This window comes from Polyodon spathula, chromosome 17 (assembly GCF_017654505.1).
Source record: "Polyodon spathula isolate WHYD16114869_AA chromosome 17, ASM1765450v1, whole genome shotgun sequence".
In the NCBI taxonomy this organism is placed as follows: domain Eukaryota; kingdom Metazoa; phylum Chordata; class Actinopteri; order Acipenseriformes; family Polyodontidae; genus Polyodon; species Polyodon spathula.
The window spans coordinates 3,592,588-3,619,532 of NC_054550.1; the positions used below are offsets into that span (position 1 = coordinate 3,592,588).

A 26,945-nucleotide genomic window follows, 5' to 3' on the forward strand; every position below is an offset into this window, starting at 1 on the left:
AAATCACGTTTGATTGCTTTCTCATGACACAAAGTCTTCCGTGACGAGTGCTATATATCTCCATATCCCAATCGAATCCATCATTTAGTGTTCCTTTATCTGTATATGTATTTAAAAGGCGAGAGACAATCGGTACTACAATACCAAAATACTTTTTTTTTTAACCTATGCACTTGCAGAGAACATAGAACATCTGGTCCTTTATACTGATTTTATTTTTCACTCACGTCAACCCAGTTGCAATAGATCATGTTTGACAACTTGCTCCACAATCTTTCAACCCCTAAACCACATGTTGTGGGCTCAGCGAACCCGGTCCTCTGATAACTAAAGGGACTGATTACTATTGCGAACTCTTTCGCCGTTTCCAAGCTTCTCTGGGTTTGGCAGATCTCCCACGTGGAATTTCCAGCACCTCCTGTGGATCTGGAGTCAGCACTTTCTTGTGCACGTGGTGCCAGTTTGCAAAGCGGGGACCACAAGACGGCTCCTCATCATCCTCCTCCTCTACCCAGCCCTGTCGGCTCTAGCGGACCTTCTGGCAGGAGCTGAGATTGTGGGCGCAGGTGCTGAGACAGGCCCAGGCTTCAGCAAGCCTTCGGCGGCTTGCATTCAACTCATTCAGCTCGTCGCTCACAAAGATCCGCATCCGGTCTTGGTGGCCTCGTGGGCTGGGCGGAACAGCCCATCTCTGCGGGCGTAGAGGGCAACAGCAGGTAAGGTTGCTAGGTAGGCAAAGAACAGCGTGATAGTGGTTCAAGTCAATGTGCAGAGTCGACTTCATGAACACAGAAAACAAATTCATTTTTGTCAGTAAAACTTGATTTGACCATTATAAACAGGTTCACACATGATGTGCTGTGCATAACTGGAAACAGAACGTCGCTAACTTGAAAAGGATCTGTGTTTTAATGCATTAACATCTGAAATGGAGAGTGCAATTTGCAGATTGTAGGCAATTGAAAAATAGTTCACATCTGACATGGTGATGTTTCAATAAAGAGAGGGAATGTATGGCAAATCATGAAATCAATTATTTTAAATGACTCATCTGTGAAAAAAAAAATATTGAGAGAAAAAGAAATCTACTTTTCATTGTCCTTGGTTTATCTGATCATTCACTTAGAGTGTTTTAAAACTCCCTTTCTTATAACAATAGGAAATATTGCGTCTGCACACTGTTCTCCAAGCCAGATATGAGTAAATCGTCTGTGACCCTAGCCTCAGCCCACTTGCCATCAATAGGACTCTGTGCAGAAGACAGTCACAAAAAGACAGCCTTTCTTATGACTATCAATTACGCACACTGCAAGATGATTGGGTTCACTCCCCCACAATCAGACCTTTCCCACAAAGAGTTCCTTCTGTGTGCTATGTCAGAAGACTGAGTGTAATAAAGCACGGCAGTACAACAAGCTATTTAGCAGGAATATGACTTGTCATGATTCTGCTTTGAAGAAGACAACTAGTCATAGGTCATGAGAGTGAAAAGTTTATTCCCAAATATTTTTATTTTTTATTTTTTATTTTCTGTAAAAGCTCTAAAGAGTGACAGGGTGCGTCAAACACAAGTCATCATGACTACAGTTCAGGACACTTTAGCACCAGCAAATTCCCAGGATATGTGGTAGAGATTAGGGGCCTCTGGTCTCACTTGATTCCACTTAGTTACCTTTTCAGAATAAAGATTTGTTTTACTATAAATGATTAGTATTTGTGGCTCCCAAATAAGTTTACTTTCTTTAAATATTTTTTACATAACTAATACACTTCTTATACAAATGACATCATTGCCATGCATTGTATAATATCTAACTATCTATAATATACAGTTAAAGCTCCTGTTTCAGTCAAGGTGGGCAGACTCTTTGATCCAGGGCTGAAGGCAAGGTTGACAGGTTCTTTTAATCTAAGGCTGCAGAAACTACTCATGTTTAAAGAGTTACTCAAGAAAGAGTTACTTTCATGACTGTGGAGGTGGTAATCCCTGAGGGACTGTCATGTATCTAGACACCTTGTAGACCCCTCTCACTGAATAAGTGAGGCCAGAGATCCATGATTAGATTTCTGCTTGCTCGTCGGTACTGGAATTTACCTAAGAATGCATTTGATACCAGGTTTGTAAAGTAGAAGGATTCTGTGAAGACCGTATCTGCGTTATACATTAATGGATGACATGTACAAGGCTGAACAGTGTTCTTTGCTAAAAGAAATATATATATATATATATATATATATATATATATATATATATATATATATATATATATATATATATATATATATATTTCAGCAGATATCTTTCAGCTAATGACAACTCAAACAAAAGAGTTGTGACCTCCAGCATGCTATGCTTTCTGACACTAAAGATAAGGGAATTGCACTCACTGAAAACTGAACACCACTCAGGGGGGCCAAGAAATTCCCTTCCAACAAACACAAGTGAAGATACTGTGGACCTTCCATTAGCAACACCCACAGTGCTGCTGAAACTGGTGGCTGTCAGGCTCGCGAGTCCCATAGCCTTTCTGTTTGAACAGTCACCAAGAACCCCCTTGGAGATCAATCTTTTGCTTCTTTCACATAAATGTAAACTGCTTCTGCATAGCACTGGTTACGTGAGCCTGTATGAATCATTGAATCAATAAGCAACAGGCCCTTTTTCTTAAATAGATGTACAGAATTAACTGCACCCTCTTTGTATTCGTTTTTTTTTTTTTAAACACCAATGAGATGTAATGATGCTAACGGTCTCCCTTGACCAATTTCAATAGTCACTCTGTGTGTCCAGACACTGCAGTCAACAACAATTCCCAGCCACAATCTTGACAACAAGAAGTTTTGACAGCAGTATTCATTCTAGAAGAATATGCGTGGGCTTTAAAACCCTGTGTTAACAATAACAAACTATATCACAGAGATTTTTTTTTTTTATTTCATTATTTATTCAGTGAGGCCCTGTCTTCTAATTCACAGCATAGCTCTTGAGAAACCCACAGTGACACCAGACAGACAAAATCAATACCCTTGTTTACTGTTTGAGCCATGTTCCTCAATGTAAAACAATAGCCTTTTATTTTAAAGTGGTCCCCTTACATCCAATCTGCTCTTTAAGTGGTCATTATTTTTAGCAATACAGTCCTGAGGGCCAAATATTTGACACCCTGATCTAAAATTAAAGGACAATTTCTTTTAAAAACTGCTGCAACTCACAAAAGAAGAAAAACACTGTACCTTTCAGTTTGATATAGTAGATTGGTACCATTGTATGAGTATTTTACACAGAAAGGAAGATGATGGTTTACAGTTTGGCTAACTGACAGATACCTGGTAAAAAAGGCAATGGATTTTTTAGGTAATATGGAATCATCATGTAGAAACAATAGGTAACTTGTTAGTATTATTTAAATGTATTAATACAGAAAAGATCCACCAATGTCTTACTGTCAGATACCATATTCCTAATTATATGATTTTGCCAGGTCATGTATGGCAACGAAAAGTGTTCAATGATGTAAATAAATAGGTCAAATGTTTCTACATATGGTACACTAATTAATCTAAATGCTAAGTTCCTAAAATAAGGCTTAGTATTATGGGAACATGGACGTGACTTTCTAAAGCACATATGGTCTGTACGACACAGACCAGCACAGCACCGAAGAGATAGAGCCAGTTGAAGAGGTGCATGCTGGCTGAAAACCGTCCTCAAAGATCTAACTGTCCTTTCGCACGAGGTCTGGCGTAAACTGGAAAGGGTTCATAAATTAATTTATGGCTTTACGATGATTACAAACATTTCAGCATCAGCACATGTATGGTCTTCTGTGTTTAATAGTTTCCTTCATATGGGAGACATTACTTTAAATACCTTCAAATTTTACTCAACTTCCATTATAATGCTTACAAGTCACTGGGGTACAGCTTTCTCCTCATATAAACGATATTAACAGAATGCTGATTGCTCTTAATATCCTCCAAGGCAGGTTAAATGGGGGCATTTCCCTTTAAAGTTAAAGGGGATTTTTTTTTTTTTTTTTCATTGGCATTTAAATCAACGGACGCGGAAAAATAGTTTCGGAATACAAATTCCTATGTCGGGATTAGTGAAAATGTTTTCGATTAGCCCTGTCCTTTTTCCAAAGAAAAGATGTCAGCATGCATTTCACCCAGTGTGGCAGTTGGAGAAAACAGTAAATGCAGCCATAAACATTAACCGCATGAAAGTGGTGGAAGCAGTTAATGATGCTTCTGTCTTGAAATCGAAGAAGATGAAATTACAGTAAGGCTGACACTTTTTTGATGTTTCTCTAATTCCTGGAGATTCCTTCAACATATTTCCCAACACAATGATAGTTTAGAGAGTTCTGTCCATTAAAGCTGAATTCCTGACTGATCTTATTTCCCTATCGGCCTGTTTGGTTTGTTATTGCTGGACAGGGCAGGGGGTCATTGGCTCTTCTATACATCACTATCAAGCCCCCCCCCGTCCCCGTGCCGTGTGGGTCAGCCAGCACCCTCCAAAGTGCACCAGCCCCAAAAAGAATCCTGTTAGAAGAACCATCAACGCCTCTTGATATATATTTCACTTCAGTGCTGCAAGAGTGCATTAGGTGGTGTGCTCTGGTAAAAGTATACAGAGCCAATAGAAGAACTCCAATAAATCCTACCCAATTTCTACTACCACCATTTTGTGGGGCTCACATTGTCCTATAAAAAAAAAAAGACTTTATGGTAAACAGGTGTTTCAATACTGCACTTCCACCACCTCCCTGCATTGCACTGCAACACATGGATCCTGGAGATCTTTAAAACATGTGAGCCAAACACAAGTTTAAAGTGTGAATCTTTTATATGGGACAATTTAAGATATAGTGGGGCTTACTGGAAAAGATGATGTTACAGTAGGACTGTGTATTTAAATGTTGCATGATGTACATATGCGTGGGAATGGCTCAGGAATAGGCATGGAAAGGAAATGAATCCCAGTGGATTGGGCGAGGTAGGTAACAACTGACCTCCTTGGTCAACGCTGATTTAATACCCCAAAGTCTGAGCAGTTCTTTGCTGTCAGCTGAGCGCAGATGTGATTCTGCAAATTCTATCATTGCAATCTGACACCCCCTGAAGCTTGGGGGACCCACACTGCTGCTCCAGTTAATAAAGCTCCTTTTCTAAACAATGCCCTGGTTGTGCGGGGCTCCCCCTGTCCCTCTCGCATTGAGTGGGCCAGCCAGCAGCCGCCCAAGTGCATCAGCTCAAAAATATCCCCGCTGGCAGAACCATTAGCAGCTCCTGTTAGGTGTTCTACTTTTGCGGCAGCAGAGTGCATTAGGTGGTGCGCTGTGTTAGCATTCAGGTATTTCAGTGAACAGTGCACACACTATATTGTATTTCATTTAATGGAATTGGAACTGTAGGACGTTGTAGCCCGTGGGCTTTTAATTTATTAATTAATTTTTTTTATGAATGCTTAAAGAACACCTTGAATTACGTTTGCCTGTTTATGGAGGTTAATACACGTTCAACATGTTTTATTAGTGGAGTCCAGTCGCCGTGGGTGCCAAGTTCTTTTCTTCTGAGCAGTACATTTCTTGTCTTTTTTAGGGGTTTGCATCATGTTTTATCAATCTTTACCATACTTTACAATGATATGCCATGGTGATCTTTTCCAAAAGGTTATGAATGACGTGCATGCACAATGGTAAGTAAAGCGAGATGCAGCTATATTGTAAGATGCATTCTTTGTTGTTGCCTTGGTGAATAGCCGGAAGCACAGCTGGACATTGTATTTGATCCAATCTACACTTAAGAAATAGGCACGAAGCAGGCGATTCATTATAGGAACTGATACACCACATAACCCAGAATAACATGTCACAAATTTCTCTGCGCAAATTAACTGAAAATAGATTCTGTCTCATTACCTGTTAATGAAAAATGTGGGAGTCTCAACTTATACAGAATATGGTCAGATTTGAAATGAACACATAAATAAGGAATACTGCAGAGTGCAGTGGGGGGTTGGGGTTGGGGGGCTGTGTTTAGAAGGGCAGTTTAGGCACAATATTTCTCCCAGTAATTACAACAACCAGTCATTTCCTGCTCTAGGGGTACCAGAAGAGAGGCCAAACGTCTGGGCAAAGTAGCACATGAACTTTAACTGAACAACCAAAGTTTGGGTTAAATATAACATGTACAGCAAAAACAATTATTCCTTCTCACACCACAATAAATAAATAAATAAATAAATAAATAAATAAATAAAAACTTTCAACATTTGAAAATGTCCAAGTTTAAACATACTTTTCAAAATGTGTTAGCCTTTTATGTTTATATTACTTCTCTAAACATAATTTAAAGATAACTCCATTTGCCAGAGAAAATGTTTCAGGTGTGTTAGCATGTTACATTGGACAGACTTTCTTTTGTGAGAATAAGTATTATTAGTTTTCAGCTTTGACATGCAGTACTGGCCTTGCATACCTGTCGTGACCCTTTGAGCTGTATTATAGCACTGATTGCTAATTATCCCTATTATGACATTTAAAAAAAAAAAACAGCTAGACTAATTAGAAAAATGAACTGCAACGGTTACAATGCACAGATGCTTTTTCGCAACCTTGGCAAAATAGCACCTGTGTACAGAAGGACCCCTTGCTTAGTGCTCACTGTGACAAATCCCTCTATAAATACATTTACATTGTTCAATCTACTGCAGATGAATACCACTCTTCTTTAAAAATGATAAAAATGGCTGTGCACGCTGTCCCTTACATCAGCCATCATAGGCAGAATTCTTAATATTGATTGCCTCTCTATTTCTTGCAGGTCTTTAAGCAAAGGGGAACAAATTCAGGTCCTTTGATGTGTGGATGCAGCCAGTTAAATGAACAGAAAACATCTAAATCGATATTACACAGTATATGATGCTTGGGACACCCTGTTGCTGTTTTCTACACTGCTTTTACTTTCTATGGTGTTAGCAATCATTCTGTTCTGTACATCCAATATTGTGGCATCAGATTACTCAAGAAAGTCTTTACTGGGTTTTGAACTTGAGAAGTGCCAACTTTGAACAACCTTACCCGTTCCATTTAAATCATGTGACTCTATGACGTTTCAACTGTGTATCTGTTCGCTTAACTAAATGCCAATGATTTTTACAGTTCTGTATGTACATGAAACACTAAAAGCTCCTGATTGCAACACCCGCACACACACACCCCAGAGGGTAGTAGCCTTTTCCAGCTCATACCTGAAAAGCTCCTATGGAGCTGAAATGTCATACTACAAACTTGTATTAACACACGCGGTGCGGTATTGATGTGTAGCACTTCGACCTCTGTGGAACGAATTTGTGTAGTGTGAGGCATCCCAAACTCAAGGGGTTTGAAAATGACAGGAAAGGAAGCTCATGGTTGCAGGCAGCAGCAATTAAAGGGTATGACTCATTGTGTGTGTGCCCCAGCCAAACTTCGCTGCACATCTGACCACAGCATTTCTTCCAGAACTGCATATTTAATGCCCTGAACGTCCCCTTCCTCAAACAGTAGCAACGTTACCTTGTGTTACATACATGCACTTAATTAAATATGTAACATATGTACAGTTACTTGAGGTACATAAACAATGACAAACTGGTGTAATTACCACCAGTGTATGTTTGATGATCGTACAGATATTAATAACTTGCGGAAAGATCATTAATTAATGGTCTGGCTTGGTGGAGAGAGAGAGAGAGAGAGAGAGAGAGAGAGAGAGAGAGAGAGAGAGAGAGAGAGAACTTCTTTCTGATAAAGTATTAAGCACTGGTAAAGTGTACATTTTAGCAAGCTGTTTAGTAAATTTGAACGTTTAAGTAAATACAAAAGCAGTGGAAAGAGTCTTAACAATCTTGTCTAATAAAACACAACCAAGAACACTATTCGATATTCAGTTAATATGCTGTAAGCAGTGTAACAAAAAAGAACTGTGTTTGTTTTTACCATGATGCTCACTCACGAAATTCACACAACTAAACTTAAATGAATCATGAAGGCAGCTTTGTGTTGAACAAACAGGAAGGATTTCGCTCTTTTGAGTTTTTCCCAAATCCAGTAGCCCATTAGAGTTCTTTATTGCCCCAGGCTATTACAGCTCTGTGAAGATCTTTTACCTACAGCAGCATTTAAAAAAAAAAAAAAAAAAAAAAAAAATCTAATTTTTATTTCCCTTTCCACTTGGGGGATCTTCTTTAGAAGTTTACTATTCTCAAGAAACCGGATACACTGTAGCCAGGGTGGTATGATCTTTTAGTGTTCTAATTGAGCCAATTGGGTGAGACTGTTCCTAGAACAGCCTTATCAGAGATGGCTTCTCGGACAGTGCCACTCCTACCTGTTAAGGAACTAAAGAAAAAAATGTAAAAAACAAGACTATTAATAATAACCTCATCAGTAGTCAGACCTAAGAAAACACAAGGCTGACATCAGAGGATGATAGGCAGGATTAGATGAGGCTTGGTTTCCAGTACAAATAGATCCCAGAGGGACAGACAGGATTAATTTTTTTTTTTTTTTCTCTCTGAGATACCGTACAGAATTAATGAGGGTACCTGTGACTATGCTGGCGAGCTGCTGCGTTCTGGTGATGGGGTAGATGCTGCGTGCCTGAACAATCGCTGAAGCTATTTTCCTCGTGTGTCTCTCCTCCCTGTATGTTCTCAGGTTGGAGCAAGCGCCTGTTGACCACTGCATCAGCAGCGCTGGGCATGACAAGGTACCTACGCACAAAGAAGGGCCCAATTAGATCACTGACGTCAGTTTCTATTGACAAGGGGTGCAGCTCCACAGCGCCCAGACACGCAGACCTAGACTCTGCGCTCTGTGAGTTTGAGGTCTTAAAATAGAAAAGAAGGAGAAGATGAAGGAGAAGGAGAGGCAGCAACAATGAATATACAGATGAATATAAAGACAAAAATGGCCAATGCTGCAAAGGAAGTGTGCTGTTTTACTAGTGGGTATAATGAGCCACAGCTGCCACTGATGGCCAGTGTATTTCAAGAGGGTATTAATTTGTATCTCCAACAGCCTCCTCCAAAGCATGTCCTCTGTGGCCACTCTGCAAACCTATTCTAAATAGAGTGCACATAAAGACAATGCCTGCATCCTCTAGTTTTCAATGGTGCCTCAATCCTGTGTCTTAAGCCAGTCAGTTTGCACCGGGAATTGCTGTGCACTCCCACAAAGGAATAACAGACCAAACAAACTGCACCCAAAGAGAGAAAGTTTCAAATTCATAATACAAATTTTTGCAGAATTCCAAATGTGACACCCTTGTAGGCTCTGCAGTGTTTTCAATTTACAGTACAGTATAGTAATAAAAAAAAAAAAAAAAAAATCTTTCAGGTGTGAGCTTAGCTTTGCATTACAAGCCTCATCTTTGAGTCGCTGCAGCTGGGCTTCACATCCTGCTGCGCTTCATCTGTAGCTCTTCAAAAGGGAAGCAGCCTAGGGTTACAGGCACTTGATTTGTTTATGGTTTGGACAATTCAAAGCTGCCAGTCTCTAGCTCAGGTCTTGAGTCAGGTCTGCCTTCAAGGTCAAGCTCTGTTTCTACTCTGGATTACAACAGCTTTAAATCTGTCTGGGATCCACTGTCTTCAGAACCTTTTCTAGACACTTAAATAATCTGAAATACTATCTTTTCCCACGAAAAGACTTGGGCATCCTACCCCAATTCTACATGATACTACTTATGTAAGCGAAACTGCTGTACAGCCTCCTGCCTGTGCTTCTGTTAGGCTTAAAAGACATACATCGTACTGTCGCGTATTTGGAAATATATAGTGATCAAGTTGAAGAGATTTGTGAATAGAAGACAGGTCTTCACGTATTGAGACATTGAAACTGTTTAGAGGAGTGGTAAAAGATACTCTCCCCACCTATGCAAAATGTTTGTACATGCTATGACAAGTCATGCCGAAGCTGTGATACAGCCATAGCAAATGTTTATAAAAATACACTGAATGGTTACTAGTACTTTCTTTTCATTATTTATGTTAGACTAATGGGGGGGGGGGGGGGGGGTGACGACAATATGAAACGTCATTCACAGTTAATAAAGTATTAAATGATGAACTAATAACAGTACATTCGGGCAGCTAATTGATCCATTATCTGAAACCACAAGGCGTCAGTAGCAACGAACTCCACTGTAGATACCTTGATCACATGGAGCTCAATGTAGGGAGAAACTGTTTCTTACTGCTCATGTCCGGTCGGTTCTCTGCTGAGAGTCTCTGCTCACCTGTTACTGGCCGTCGTTGCTGAGGGAGAAGCCCCTCTCAAACTGCATTGAGAAGCAACCTGCGTCCAGCAGGATCCAATCCAGACTCCCAGGCTCCACTCCTGCAGATCCTTAAACTGGCCCATGAGGGTGGACATGTTTACTGCAAAATATAGTTAATAATAATAATAATAATAATAATAATAATAATAATAATAATAATAATAATAATAATAATAATAATAATAATAGTTTATAAATATCGTGTACATAGTTTTAAAAGAGCTGCTACAATTTGCATTGTAGATGGGTAAAATTGCATTTAGAAAGCATTTTGCACTGCATGAGGTAAGGGGTTGTGAAGGGGAACACAGTGACATACAGTAGGGACACATCCTCACCAAAAAAACCAAAAAAACAGAATGCTTAGAAACAAGCCTGTGTAATGACACTGTCCAAGGGTATAAATCACACAGCTTCCCAAGCTCTGACAGCTCTGCTCACAACTAGTTTCATTAACAGGGAACAGGGAAACTGTTTGGCATCGTGTATGAGAAAAAAATTCAGTGCAACAGAAAGAAAAACATTCAATGTCTGTGCTTTTTCAACAACATCCGTGCTATACTCGCCCCCCTCCCCCCCCACAGTGTGGAGTCCTGGAGGTCACACCATGGAGGGGTGTTCAGAATCCCCTGACTGATTCAGTTAAAGGGATATTTTTCGATTAGTTCACAGCATGAGGATAACACCCATTGATGCAAAATGCACAGTGCAAGTTACTCTTTAGCAAGTTCATCTTTACAATGTCTTTGCATTGACAAAAACATCTTACATGCCTTGTGTGTCTCCGTTTAATAAATAAAGAAAGCAATCCAGTGAGATTATTTGCATGCTTTTTTGAAGATCTCTTAATGTTTAAAATTGCTTATCAGATGACTGGTTATACAATGCATTTACCATAGTTTACCCTGCTTTGCCATGTTTATTAATATGACTTACCATGCCTTGCTATTCTTCATAGTGCTTTACCATGCTTTCACTGTGCTTCACTACACTTTGCAAGGCTTTTACTGTGGGCAACGTTTCTAAAGAATATCCAGCAAATACATTTAACTTGTTTGTGTTCCTAGACTGGCTCGAGTCAACAAGGTTGACGTGAACAAATCCTGTTTAACTTCATTTAGAGTCAGTCACACATGGGACAGTCAAGCCAGACAGAATGCACAACATTCAAAATCCTGCTGTCCCGTTTCTTTAGGCTTGTGTGCAGCTAAGCACAAAAGCAGAGTAGTCAAGTATGGTACTTCACTTATGAGATACATTCTGGATGCTGTATATGTGTGTATAACCCCTGTATATGATGGAAGCCATGCAAAGCCAGGGGTGCACCGTCAGCATCCCTAGTTCCAGCACCCCTGTGTGTGTGTGTGTGTGTGTGTGTGTGTGTGTGTGTGTGTGTATATATATATATATATATATATATATATATATATATATATATATATATATATATATATATATATATATATATATATATATACACATACATACATACATATATATATACAACTTCTATTCTAACTTTCGCTTAGCAGATAGAGACATGGACTTTTCTCTCTTATTCAGTAAGAAAATTGTGTTTACGGAAGTATTCTGGTACTTGTGAAAGGGAAATAATGGAAAGGGTGGCTGTTTGTCACTTTTTTAAAAAAAAAGGGGAAAATAACCAGCGCTAATTGAACCCAGTAAGTTTAACCAGTCTTTTGTTTGACGTGCTGCAATGCAGTCGACGGCGCTGTCAAAGAAACGCTGAAATATGAAACAGTCGGAAATGTAATGAGTACAGTGAGGTGCCAGAAGCCTGTGGAAAAGCAGAGATCACAGACCGGAATGATGGTTGATGTTGTAAACCGAAGGGGCACTGCCTCTCTGCCTGAGTGACTCTCATTCAAATGCACCATTAGCCCTTCAACAGAATAATGTGTGAACGTTTTATAAAAAGCAACTGCCTAGGGGCACTGACCCTTTCACTTATGTTTATTTCCTTTATGTATTTATTTTTGATAATAATAATAATAATAATAATAATAATAATAATAATAATAATAATAATAATAATAATTAGAACTGCCATTTTACAGCTTCCAAGCTCAGTACCAGCAGGAAATTGGCAAGCTGTAGCATTGCAGCGCAAGTGTCAGCAACAGATCAGTTTTATGGAATAGTTTCAATTCAAAATACTGCATTAGTTCATTACCTCACAACGCTTTATAACTTTAAACTCCATAATAACTATGATCCCATCTACACACTGTAAGGAGTTATAAGCTAATTTTACATTTAACCTTAAGGAGAGGTCAAAGATCACGATCAAGGTAATTTTTGAATAGAGCATATATGGTTTTCTAAATGTGTTGTATAGTAACCACAACCCTGTGTGCACTGTAAGGAGTCATAAGCTAGTTTTACTTTGACCTTAAAGGGGTCAGAGGTCACAGGCAAGGTGGTTTTTGGAAAGTGAATATGGTTTCCTATATGTGTTCCATAGTAACCATTAACCTATCTGCACTTTGTAAGGAGCTATAAGCTAGTTTTACATTTGACCGAATATTTTGAAAGATTTCTAAAGAAAAAATATATATTTTTGAAAAAGTTAGTTGTATTGACACAAGGTTGATGCTTGTCATCTTTGGAGTTAATCAACTAAACCATGTTCAAATGAAGCACTTTTAAATTTCAGAATGAAAAGCAGGTCTGGCAGCCATCTTGTTTTACAAAAGAACACCATTTTGCATATTTGAATTCCATTGTCCGACGATGATGGCTTCCAAGTTCAGAGTTAGTTGGTTAAACGGTTTACAAACAGAAGCAGTTTGATGTCTGGGAGCGTTTTGTGGCAGCCATTTTTATAGTAAATTTTATCACAGCAACTTCTGCTTGTAGCAAGTTTTGTTGCTGATGACAGATGAGAAGTTTCAGATTAAATGGTTGACCGGTTCCCAAGAAGATTTTGAAAGGTTTTTTCCTGAACTGTAATCTACATGGGTTGATGCCTGCCAAGTTTCATGTTGATTGGTTACAACGTGCAAGAACAGGAGCAGTTTAAAGTCTTAGGAGGAAAAACAACAATAATAAAAAAATAAAATAAAAAAATCTAACAAATATTTACAATAACAATAGGCTTCCCAAACCAGCCTGGAAGCCTAATAATAATGTAATCTTCTAATTAAATCTCAATATAAATAAGTACAGTAGAAGGAATATTTTATATCATCACATTATCCTGCTATTATATTACCTTTTTTCTTACTGGTTTAATATCCTGTTGTGTTGTTCCTTGGTTGTTTCTGCGCTTCAATCACTATTTGGCATGCGTCTCAAAAGCTTCTAATCAGAATGAAGGATGTTTTTTTTTACCTAAACCGTTCTGCCTACAGCATTCCTATTTACTTATTTGCCTCCTAAGACATCAAACAGGTAATACTTTTAGACCCTGCCTTTTTTATTCTCTCACATCAAAATGCCATCCCGCCACTATCACCCTCGCCCGCCCAGCGAGTTGTTGATTCTATTTCAGAAAAGTGCAGGAAATCCCCCCCCTCCAACATCCCTCCTTTTTAACCGAAAAGAAGGACGAACCTTAGATGAGGAGGGTCAGCATAATTCACCTGACTTCTTTTTCTCCAGTCTGTTCTTTTTGAGAAAAACTGTGGGGGGTTGCTCAGATCAAATACAATACCGCTTTTCCACTCTCTATCATGCCAATGAGAAAACAGCACCACTCACACCTCATGTGTTTATTCAAGTGCTGGAACTCCTGGCCATGTCATCCCTTGGGTTTCATTTTAATACAATTATAGGTGGACGAATAAAGCTATTGCATTAAAAGTAGGAGCAATGAACTGACCTTGTTGCAGGTGTAAGAGCTGTCTAGTAGGAGAATAACCGCCAGCAAATTTGTCTGCATGGTTGGTAGCTTAGGGTTATTTGCACCCTTTAGTGTTATTAAGGTCCATGTGGTTCACTGAGTGGTTTATTCCAATTGGAATGCCATATGGATTTATATCAGAGGAATTTGGCAGGAATGTGTCACAGTATCTCCATGTTTCTTGTCAGCAAATTGTTTGTAGAAAATTCTATTAAGGTTTCAACCAGCAGGCTTTTGCAAGACATGGCTGGGGTATGTTTGTGATGCCTCTCTGTGTTGTCTTGTTGGTTAAGTAGTTGTTTTCAGCTTATGACAAACTCAGGGTGTGGTGAACTCTGATATCTATTTCGAACTTAACCATTAGGAACCATACCTAAAAACTGATTACAAAACCAATTGTTCTACAAGGTTGTCAACAAGACTAGTTGGGACAGGTACAGAGTCAAAAGTGCTGAAAGATTTAGTCTCCACAGTCACACCATGCCAGCTTAAGAAAGAGTGTGTTCAAATTATAAACGTGTACTTAATTTTGTGGTCAGTGATAATTTCCAAAAGCTGATTAATCAATCTAATGGTTACCATAAGTGTTTTTAACTAGTTCACACTGCAAGATGATAAAACACTTTTTAAGGATCCCTGTTAAACAGCAGTGCAAATAAAAAGGGGTTTTGTTTTAAAATGTCTCACATCATAACCGTTTACATGATTACAGACACATGATGTAACGTGCGTTTAGAACGTGAGGCGTTAACGATGAGCCCAATGTCATGACACACCAGTCCCTGTGCTATAAATCAAAAAACAAAGCAGGAAGGAAACTGAAACCTAAGGCATAGCACTGTAGCCTGCTTGAATCTTTCAATACCGCAATATTTTATTATATTAAAATGAGAGAAAAAAAACAAAAAAAAACCCATTAATAATTCAGTAACACATCAACCCTAATGGGCCACAGCATTCATGAAACTTTAAAGTGATTGTGAAAACAAAGGGTTCAGCACTGCTAATGGTTTTCCGGTAGACGTTTTGACATCAGAACCTTATTCCAGTCCACCAAGCAGCTCACTTTGGCTTACCAGTAAAGGCAGTGACAGGCTCCTCCTGAATAAAATACAAATCACACACACAGCGTTGGTTTTCACTCCAGTTTATCTAGTTGAATGAACTGTGCTGATTTAATTCTTCAGGGATCGAACACCCTTGCGCTTGCTTTTTCTTTCTTTCTTTTTTGCAAAAGTATCTGTACTATATTTTTCACGCCTGAAAAGCTTTCAGATTGACAGCACTTGATTTGACTCTGAGGCACTGGTACAGACCTGGAGAGAAGGGGAGAGGGCTACCAACATGCCTAGGGATGACCATTGCTTACTGATCTTCTATCACTATTTGGCATTGCACTGGTTATGTACTAGGGGAAAGGTACAGTAGCCCAATGTCAGTTACCGTCCAATGGCAAAAGCCATTAGAACTCGAGAACCCAATTCAAAACAATTTTTATTGTTATATTATGTTATATCACGGTACCACAATGGTACAATAAAATAACCAATAAAATGAGTCTATTTCACAAATGACCAAGGTTTTGATTGTGTTATCACTGGTGGTTGTATTATATACTGCTTTAGTTACACAAATTAGTGTGTTGTTTTTTACACTGTTTTACTGCACTATTGTATTTGTATCCTGTGTGTTTTATTATTTTTATAACCAAAGGGATACCCCAATAAGGGGTTAAAGTTACATGTTTTATGTACCCAAAGGGAAACCCCAATAAGGAGTTTTATGTGTATGCTTTATCCTTTTAATCATTTTACCACAGGCACAGTCACAAGTGACTGGGACCTTGATTGTAGTCATGTGCAAGTCATCAGTACCCCTTGATTAGCTCCTCCATATAACTGGAACAAAAAGAACAGAAAAGGGCAGACAGGTGGAACACTGGACCGTGACCATTTTTAGAGAAGGAAGGAAGGAAGGAAGGGGCGGAGCAGAGCCTAAGCAACAGATTCACTGAAGAGGAACAGAAGGAAATAGCACAGCACAACTAAATGCAGTGAAGACTCCATGTCACAGGAAAGAAAGTTAAGTACTCTTTGCATTGTTGAGATTAAGAGGATACTGTTTCACAACGAACTGCGGTATAACTCGTGTTTTTTATGCAAGCGTCCCGTCTGATGGATGCTAGTGTTAGTTCTTATTAACTGTTACACGACTCCAGGACATAGGGATTATGAATGGAATAAGTATACTGTTGGACTGGAAGATATCTGTATTGTATTATGAGTGCGGCTGCATTGTAGTTCTGTCTGCCTCCAGGGCTTGTCTTCTCTCTCCCTCCTTTCCAGAAGAAGGTTTACAAAGAATACGGACAGACTTAAGGATCAGTGGCCGGGTTGGAAGACTGATGCTCTTGTAGGGAGGAACCGAATGCAGGGTGTGTGAATTAGCTCTGCTCAGAGAGTGAGACGGGGAGGGGAGAGCGAGTATTAAGGACTGATTGTTTTCATTGTTTCTCCAGGAGGGAGGGAGGAAGGACCCCCTGGAGGTGGGCGTGGGATTTGGATGCATAGTATTGGCAAGGAGCCAGTTGGATAAAGACCACTTTAAAGAAGACTGCTTTTCGTCCTTTGAGAAACGAGACACTCTGCAGCCATTGAAGGTCAGGTGACACTAATAGTATTGTGGACATAATTAAGCTACCTTCTAAACAGTGTTGGGTATTTTGAAATCCTCCAGTGGGACCGAACTATACTGCTTACTTACCTGAATACTTACTGTGTGGAGTTTAACTTATAGCACCCCCCGGGGAAAGCCATTGTTATTTTAAGGGGTATAAGTGTGCTTATTGGCATTTCTTTGTGAAAATTAAAATACCATGTTCTGTTGATTTTGTTGTTTGCCTTAATAAAGTACAACCATTTTACCTATTTACCTGTGCGGTTCCTGTGTGCTCCTGGCTCCGATGGTCAGCCTGAGATCCAAACATCCTGTGGAGTGTAGAAGAGAGTTATTATAAAAAATATACTTACCTGTAAAGTCATGCAAACATAACCCCTGACATATACTTCAAAGAGTTACATTAAGTTCCTAATAAGAGCTGCATGGTTTGAGAAAGTCTCTGTAGCATAAGTAAAACTTGTTGTTTTGTTCATGTAGTTTTATAATTATTAAATTATTACATCAACATATCAATTTTTAATAGGTTTCAGCTGCCTTTATATTAGACTAAGAAAAAACTGCATAATGAGACAAATTGTTGTTCTGCTGTTTAAGCCCACCTACACAAACATCTCTACGGAAAACCTGCCAAAATACAGTGGGTTAGGCTGACCGACACTAAATATAAATCAAGGTTGAGTTAGGGAGGATAAGAGCCTTATAGCTTTGAAATTATTGATACCCAAAGTGGCAGCTTTGGGTACACAGTGACCAGAGTTTGGGAAAACCATGTAGCATTTAATGCTCCACAGGAGGACTGCATAGTAATACAACAAAACCAATAGTGAGAGATTAAAAGTTATTTATCACAGAAATTACAGACTGTGAAGCACTGTGCCTTTGTGTGGGTTGAGTCAGCTTCAGGGATGTCCTTTTCTCTGGCAGGATGGCTGCTCGCCCCTGGATAGGAAGAAAAACAGAACAGACTTAACAGGTTTTAGAGCTAATGAAATGCATCTTCCATTCATTATGTACCGCAGGTCTCAAAAGGAAAGTATTGAAAGTTGGCTAGACAAAAATGTAACTTGGTGCCACATTAGCTTAGATAAAGCTTCTTAGTTTACATGTCTTCCTTTTGAGGTAGTCTGCCATGTAATGTCATCTGGGTCAAATCAGAATGCTTGTTGTGTGGCTCTCATAACATGGGCTTGATTTGAAGATAAGTTATGCTTCATTATCTATCTATTTATGTATTTATTTATTTATTTGCAGACACCCTTATCCAGGGCGACAATTGTTACCAAATATCACAGTACAAAGTATCACATTATAAAATATCATGTTACACATTATCACAGTATAAAATATCACATTACAGAATATCATAATATAGATAAGAGTAGTTATGAAAGTACAATAAGATCACATTTAAGTAAGAGCAAAATAAAGAATACAGTAAGGTATAAGTAAGAGCAAGTTTGACTAAAAGCAGTTAACACTTATAGTAACTATGTGCTTATATGAGTAAAGTCCAGTAAGAACATGTAGTCAGTATGATAAATGGATGAGAATGATTTCACAATAAGAGCAAATACAAAAAACATGGGTACAGTTACCTATAAGAGTAAAATCAAATACAAGGTACAGTTATGGTTAGGAGCAGTAGTTGAATGCAGCAAGGTATGGAGCAGTTCAGTGCAGGTACAAGCTGATGCAAGAACTGGTACAACTGGGTGCCATATAGTCCAGTATAGTCAAGAGTTGAGGTTTACAGATGCTGTCCGAACAGGTGCGTCATGAGGAGGCTCCAAAAGGTGGTCAGGGACTGAGCAGTTCTGAAATCCATGGGTAGGTTGTTCCACCACTAAGGGGCAAGGGCTCTGGAGGAGAGGGAGGGTACAGCTAGTCTGCTGGAGGTGGAGGAGTGGAGCGGACGAGAGGGGGTATAGGGAAAAATGACAATCTGGAGATAGGAGGGAGCAGAAAGGTCAAGGTAGGCGTTTACAAGTTTTGAATTGGATGCGAGCAGCGACAGGGAGCCAGTGCAGAGAGTTGAGCAGCGGTGTAGTGTGGGAGAAATGTGTGTGTCATTCCATGTCAAGACCTGTTTAACTTTGCCTTCTCAGAATGTATACAATGCTTCCCCAACCGTACTGACACCCTCCTATATTTGCAATGCAAAATCGATTCATTAGGTAAGTGGTATAATATCAATGGGAATCACAGCATGTTTCATTGCAAAAACAGTCACACCTACATTGCATTGCTTGAGGCTGGTTTTCTGTCAAAACATGGGCAACATGACATACTTATGTTGATTCAGAACTTAAGACACTATAAGAGTGACAGTCAAAAATGTTCCTAGTCTTTTATGAACACAGACTGCTCATCACAGGTAAAAAATAGATAAATAGACATCATTAATTTCCATTGACTCCCCAATGAAAGACACACACCATTAGAGATCCCCTATCCTATGACTTAATGCTGGTTATAACAAAAAATCTTCTGGAGGAGGAATAGAAACACGGATCCCATACTTACACACAAAAGTGTTTTTTTGGGGGGGTTTTCGGTTTAACTCTAACAAAAAAGGAATAAGTGTATGCTAGCCAGGATCCAGGATATTCACACTGAACACGGAAACAGGGAAACCTTTGATGCCCGGCAACCCAACAGGGCTTGCAATAAGCCTGACCCACAATGGGATTATTAAGACCCTAAAGCAGTACTTTATCAATTAGAAGTTTAATGAAAGCACTGGCTTTGTATCTGCTTTCTCGCCTCCTTGTGTTTATAAAGCTGTCCATTACACATGGAGCATCACAATGCTTCTGGCTTTTCAGAGCTCACCACAGGGCTAACATGGCCAGAGATTACAACCAGACTGCAGACTTCACAGATTTGAAATGGGAATCACAGGGGGCTTTAGAACCAGGAGATCAATGGGGTGGGTTGTGTTGAACACTTAGACATTTAAAATCGTTTAGCGGGTCATCACCCTGGTTTTGTTTTAGGAATATTCTCCTGAGTGCTAAACTGGTTTGTTGTAGCATCTGGTTGGCTGTCCGTACAATTTGTATCTGTATAACCTACCCTCTTTTCCACTTATCTGTATTATGCTAAATTCCCACAATAAAATACATCAATATGTACAAAAACAGAAAGTAACTCCTGTAGAATCCCGGCTTTTGAAGTTAGCTTCAAACCTTGATTACGAATACACAAATTCCAGAAAAGTTTGACGTGAAATTAACATTACTATAATAACTCAGGTCAAGTACAAAGCAATCCCCTATAACAGAAAACAATCCAAATGTTTGATGATTATTATTATTTTTTACACAACAGCAGATCACACCTGGTTCCATTACCACCATTTCCACAAAAAAAAAAAAAAAAGACAGGTTTTCTGGAGGAGCTGTTAATAGGCTGAATAAAAACGTTTCTCATTATTTAAACTCTCAATATGCATCACTGACACTATAAATATAGACTGTTAACAAGCGCTGAAGATAATGACACTACCATAATAATAATAATAATAATAATAATAATAATAATAATAATAATTTCATGAATAAACAAGAGACAGGCTTGTCACACTCAGGAAATAGCCTGGTGTGTATAATGTAAAAAATACATACGTATGTGCATACATACATACATACATACATACATGCATACATATTACACGCAACTCACCAGCAAAAATACTTCTTCTAACGGCTGAGTATTGTGCCAATAACATTTTTCATTAAATATTGGTTTCATATTGTGATTCCTTTTTTTTTGTACATGTAATAGTGTTGAATTTCACATAAAGATATGTACTCACATTCAATGTCTACTCAGCTCCTAGAAAGCTGAAATTTGAACACTACAAATGCATTCATTTTGATTGCACAATGAAAACTGATCTAGAGATTTGAACCATATTACTACATGTGTGCACTTCAAAATCATTGAATTTGATTTAACTATAATTTCAAACTCTCTATCTATGTTAAATTTAATGACAGTTCATTTACAGGTACAAGTGATACTTAGCAAATCAATGGGTTACACTCCCCAGAACGAATAAAAAAAAAAAAAAAATTCAGATTAAAAGAATGACTGACTGAGTGAGTGAGTGAGTGAGCGAGTGAGCAAGTGAGCGAGCAAAGACTGCCCACCCCACCAAGCTCCCTACTGCTGCCGGAAACTATCACAGGACAAGGAGATGTCAGAAAAAGCCGTCACTTTATGAAAATCGCCTGCTTCATTCCAGATGTAAGGTATGGTGCATTCTGCTTCCATGAATCTATGTTCAGGCTGCCATTCAAGCTTAAAATATTCCCGAGTGCTGACCTTCCAGCTAGCCCAAGTGCGTCAAAGCTGCTGAAGACGACCCACAGACTGATCTCTTTTGAACAGGTGAGCATGGACGGAAATATCTGACAGGCAGGAATACTTGAGGCATAGCCTTCTCTGATTCTTTGAGAAGCTGCTGCTGCTGCAGGTTTCTGTACTGTTATTCTTTCTTTCTTTCTTTCTTTCTTGATTTTCACTGGAAACCAGATGCAATGGGGTTATTGGAAAAGAACAATCCATTTTGTTTTTACAGAAGCCACAAGAGAAAATAAGTTTCAGCTTAAATGATCAGAGGCAACAGTTGAACACATTTGCCCCTTTTCTCCTTTTGTCCAAAAGCTTAGAAATCCAGCCAAAGATGTAACCACTCCTTGTTTATATATAAACACCTTCCCTCTACTGCTAGTTGTATTATTATTATTATTATTATTATTATTATTATTATTATTATTATTATTATTATTATTATTATTATTCATTCATTCAAAATTAACCAAGAACCAAGGAAACCAGTGACCCCTAGAATAGTTTTCTTTTTTGCTTTCTTTCAAATAACGCTCAAAGAAAACCGTTGCAAATGTGGAAGAAAGAAACAAGGAAAGTCGTTCTATGCAAAAAAGTGTTAGAACAAACTCTGCTGCATGGAAACATTTGGGGAAAATTATATATTCATGTAATGTAGCTGTATCTATTAGGATTGAATTAAAACGTTTGGGCCCTGACACAATAAGGACATGTGTATAAAGCATACGATACTATATCATTTTACACACATACGGTACATGTGCATTCATAGTAGTGTAGTTTTCCAGACCTGACTACATATATCTATCTCCCATACATGCTCACTCCTCAGAAAACTGACAGACCAACAGCATTCCCCTAAATCCAGGTGACCTCACAACTCTGTCTGTGATTAATGACCAGTGTTATTCTTTTTTGCTTCACAAATGTGGTAAAATGTAATTAAATACTGGGGACCTTGGGTGCTGTTGTAGGTTTTCACCCCACGAAACCAGCAATAGTCTTAGCTATCCATTCAAGACATTTTATGCATGCATTTAGCTGAATAGCAGCATTGAAAGACATGATGTTAGAAACACCGCCCCAATGCATTAGTCTGTGTGTGTACTGATCCTCGCATGTTCCTATGACTCAGTACTGTAGACTACATACATTAACTTGCTTACTTAATGTTTAGGTAAGCCTCACTACACATAAAACACCCCCATGGTAATAACATGCATTTCATCGACCTTCAATTGGCTCTAGTGGTACATTTTGTTGGAATTTTATTCATGCGTTTGGCACACATTAGTCGAACAGTTTTGTTCCCCTTCAGTGTACAGTGGTAGTTTTGGTGTAGTTGTCTATTTGATGTACGCTTGTGGTAGTTTGTATATGGATGCTTCCTGACTACTAAAATTAGTTGAACCCTTAACGCCAGACCTGTAGAAACAGAGAAACCCGTAGCCAGGAGTCAAAACCGCAATGACCTCCTATTCCGGGCGACCCCTTCTCAGCCGTTTAGCAGGTCATTCTTTATTACCATGAAATGTGTGCAATCAGACTGGAAGGGTTCTCTTAATTAGTTCCATCCCAACAATTCAATCTAATTTGCGTATGGCTATACAGGCAGTCACAAAACCAATCAAGCTCGGAGAGATACCTGGATATGCACAACAATTTGCTCCTTAAAATGCGGGACAGCGACAGCGATAATGGATTAGATTGGGAGCTATCACAGCCAGCCACATTTACATCAGACCATTAGCATACAGCACCGCTGTCCCCTGCTGCTGCTGTCGCTGACCGCTCTGTATGGAGCGCTGCCCTCTTTGTCATTTCACTCCGCAAATGTAATATAGCCTCTTTCGTTATGGTACAAATCTGTGGAAAACAGAAAGGACAAGGAGGAATGAGCTCATTTGAGATTGGTCAGGTCAGACTCAGAAGGTCAAAGCTGCCTGAAATAAACAGGAGCGTAAAGGGCAAGGGAAAAGGGGAAATCTGGACTTCTGGTGTTGGGATCTATTAAGTTTTTCAATCAAAGTGGTATCATAAGTTTCTGTTGCTGCAGTGGTCCTCAGGAGACCAGATTGCTGTGCCCATGACACCATCTAACATAATACTGTGTTAGGTATAGGTAGGGAAACTGAAGTCATTACAGTCTACTGCTATGGATCTCAATTTCTGTTTGTGTGTCGTTAGATAAATCTGTACTTTATCGTTTTCTTATTACCCATTTTGAAAGAAGTAGTTAGTTGCATGTCAAAAGGAAGAAATGATCATGCCTTTGACCTTCTGACAAATACATAACTGTGCCTTTGGCTAACAAAGAAATTGAGGACCGCTTGAGAAACATTTTTCTTTAGGCTTATTAAAAAAAAGGGGTAACGAATGACATGTTAGAGCTAGCAATAACCCCAGACTCAGTTACCATGGTGTGGGAGTATTAAAACAGTGCACCAGAGAACCTTTCATTACTTAACGTAGACCACTATCCCGCTCTACTGCAAAACAATAACTGTTTAGCTAATTTATTAAAAAAAATTAAGTTGTCTGCAGTTCATTAGGAGGTTCTGTTTATCTCCTTCCTCTTCTCTATCCAAAGCAGCAATACAATCAGAATTTATGCAAGAAGTTTGCACTAATATCCTTATTAATCCTTGTTTTTTAGGCTGTACTTTCTTCTGCAGCACAGAGCATTATAAAAGGAAGAAGAAAAAAACTCATCTGCCTCCTGTGTGTGTAGGCACTGCGTGGGCTATGGTGCCTTGAAACAGGCTTCCAATAATATTGGCTAATTGCTAGATTTCAGTTGCTTTTCTCCCCTATGTCTTCAAGTGGGTGTCAAAGGGTTTATTGGCAGCGTATATTGTTACTTACGGAAATGTATCTCTTTCTTTCTCTGAGCTCCTGGAGCCGAGATTCCCCTGACAGAGGCTTCCCCAGAATCAACGTTAAAAGAACCCCTGCCCACGCAAAAGCAACAGAAACCCAAACATTTCCTTCTCTCTCTCCTCTTATTAAATACAAGAACCAACGAATCGAAGCACCTAGCTCTCCTGTTTAACTCTTTACTCCGTGCTGCATGAGCTGGGAGTTGTAGGGAAGCTTGCTCACTTACCCTGCATTCTCTGCTTGAGATAATGGGCCCCATCAACAAAGCCTTTTCCTTGTAGCATAGACTGGCATAAAGGCCTGTCTACTGTACTTCAGTTCCTAACAGCCCGTAACACAGTGTATATAGACAGGAACATACGATTTAGACAGGGTGGATACAGATGTTCCTAATGAAGTGCCTGGGAAGTTTACTATACTTACAGGTGTTCTTTTACCAGCTGATGAGCTATCTGGTGTGCCACTGGGTCTCTGTCCAATGCAACACAGTGATGCCTGATGCCTGTTGCAGAATGGCCTTGCTGTGTCCTCCTGCCCCAAATGTCATATCTAAGTCTGGAATAAAAAAAATATAAAATTGGCACATATAAGTCATTACTAATGTAAAGTGTCCAGCATGAATTACCAGGATCTTTACTGTTTCGTTTCATAACCTTTTAAAAGATAGCAAGCCTTGGCTAAGCAGTCACAGAATGACTAAGATTAAGATAATGCAGTACTCTGATGACAAGGTCACTCCAGCATTCCACAACACATGAAAGCCACATTGCCATACTGTACCACAGATTACATGATTGGCACAGAGCTGATCAACATTCACAGACCTCTAAAACATGGGGAGGGATTGGAAGGTTCTTGATAACGTAAACCTTTCAAAAGAAAAACAAAAAGAGAGACAAGGTTTAACTAGACTGCATGAAAACACAGCATTGATATGTTTGTGTTCATTAAGCAAAAGCATCAATGTGTTTGCATTATGACTCCGCTGGCTTCTACCAAAGACAGCCAATTGCCATTGCAGTCTGTTTCAAGCTGACAAACAGCCTTGAATGGGATACTCTCCTTATTAGTCAAAACAGCATACTGTGGAGCTCAGTGGGCTCAGTGGGTTCAAGAGCCATGGGTTGAAAACCCCTGCTGTATAGTCTATGGATCACAAAAAGTTGAAATGTACGCCTGTAACACAGTGTATCCGCAAAACTAACCTTGACTTTTTAGAGCTGATGAATCCAGACACCACTTGGCTATTGGCTTCTGTATTGTTTTAGGACACAGTTAAAAAAAACTAAACAAAAGCGAAAACAAAAAAAATCAAGTACTGTTCACGGAAAAAACAGTTTGACGCATTTAATGGAATTCACTGCAGTATTGCTATCTGTGACTTGCCTGCTTGCCTCCAAATCAGCCACAAACACCCTGATGTTCCAGGAAAGCAATAACAAATCAAATGGCTATCAAATCAATACCCACTTTCTCTCACACCTCCTTCCAGCTTTCTACCCAGGAATAGCCACAATGCTTAATCTGCCAGGAAAGTAAAGAATATCAGATTAGGTCTGGGATGTCACCCACTGTGGAATCTGTTGCGTGCCTTAAATAAATAAACCAGAATGCTTTAAGCAGCCATCCGTGGAGTAGAAGTCAGTGGGAAAATTATAAAACTGTTCAGGAAGAAACGATCCCCAGCATCTCACTATCCATCCCCGCGACTCTGTTTCTAAGCAATGTGCCAAATCGCTTCCCCACAGTACATCAGGAAATGTCCTAAGCAAGTATACAGGTTTCCAGCAGGCCTATAGCATACTGAGATCTCTTTTTGTCTTCGTAAAGCTTTCTTAAACAACTTAAGAGACAGACGGAAAGATTGTTTTTACTTTAGCCACTGATGTTCCAAGTACCTGCCATGGAAATATGCAGTTTTCTCGAGGGCAGGTGCCCTTAGTCCTCTTTGTCAAATCGTTTCAACAGTTACAGTAATAATATTGTTTGATCTTAAAATTTGCCTGATGGGTGCTTTTTGAAGAGGGTACAAATATTTCAGAAGACAGAAAAAAAATAAAAAATTATGAGGGAAGGTTTGGAAATAACAATTAGTGCTGGGGTTTCCAGTGCAGGAATGTATTGCAGCACTTCAACATCGTTAGAGATGCTGTAGTTGCAGTACACAACCTCCAGCACAAAAATGCCACAATCTTGTGTTCAAAACAAAAGACTTTCAAATGTCCATCATAGAAGCTGCTCAATTTATCGATACATCCTGGAATGAATTGATGCTGTAAATGGAGTTTAGCTTCTTCCAGTACATTTTGCGGTAATATACTAATGCTGCCACTAAAAGTGGGGTTACCTCTATGCACCCAAAAAAGATTTCTAATGATATACTTTTTTCTCTTTCTTTATTGGAAGAAGTGTGAAATGTGGAAGAATAAACTAAATGGGCAGTAGTTTGAGTCTAAAAGCCTTTTCCTTCTCTTAAAAGGCTCCTCAAGTCTTTTGGTTCTCCTCACATCTTCTGACAAAAATACATCTGACAATAATCTTCTGACAAAGTGAAATATGTCCCAAAACTATAAAAATATATCATTATAATAAAATGCTATCCTGTGGTACACTAAAAGTATGTTTATTTTCAGGCAACATTTTCCTGAGGAATGGGATGCTAAATGCAATGTACTGGTCAAATACCTAGTAGGACTGTCCACAAACATGAACCATGGACCATATCGCGTGGACACTATTTTCTCACATTTTTGTTTTTAAGGAGAGCGCAAACTCCCAACTGAATACCAGTTTAAAATAATTTTATTACAATCTAAGCTGCCTCTCTGAAAAC

The 26,945-nt window shown here is 39.1% G+C and overlaps 1 pseudogene; it reads right to left on the minus strand.

Annotated features, from left to right (window-relative positions):
- Positions 1-343: 343 nt before the first annotated feature.
- Positions 344-25,233, minus strand: LOC121330081 (annotated as a pseudogene).
- Positions 25,234-26,945: the final 1,712 nt, after the last annotated feature.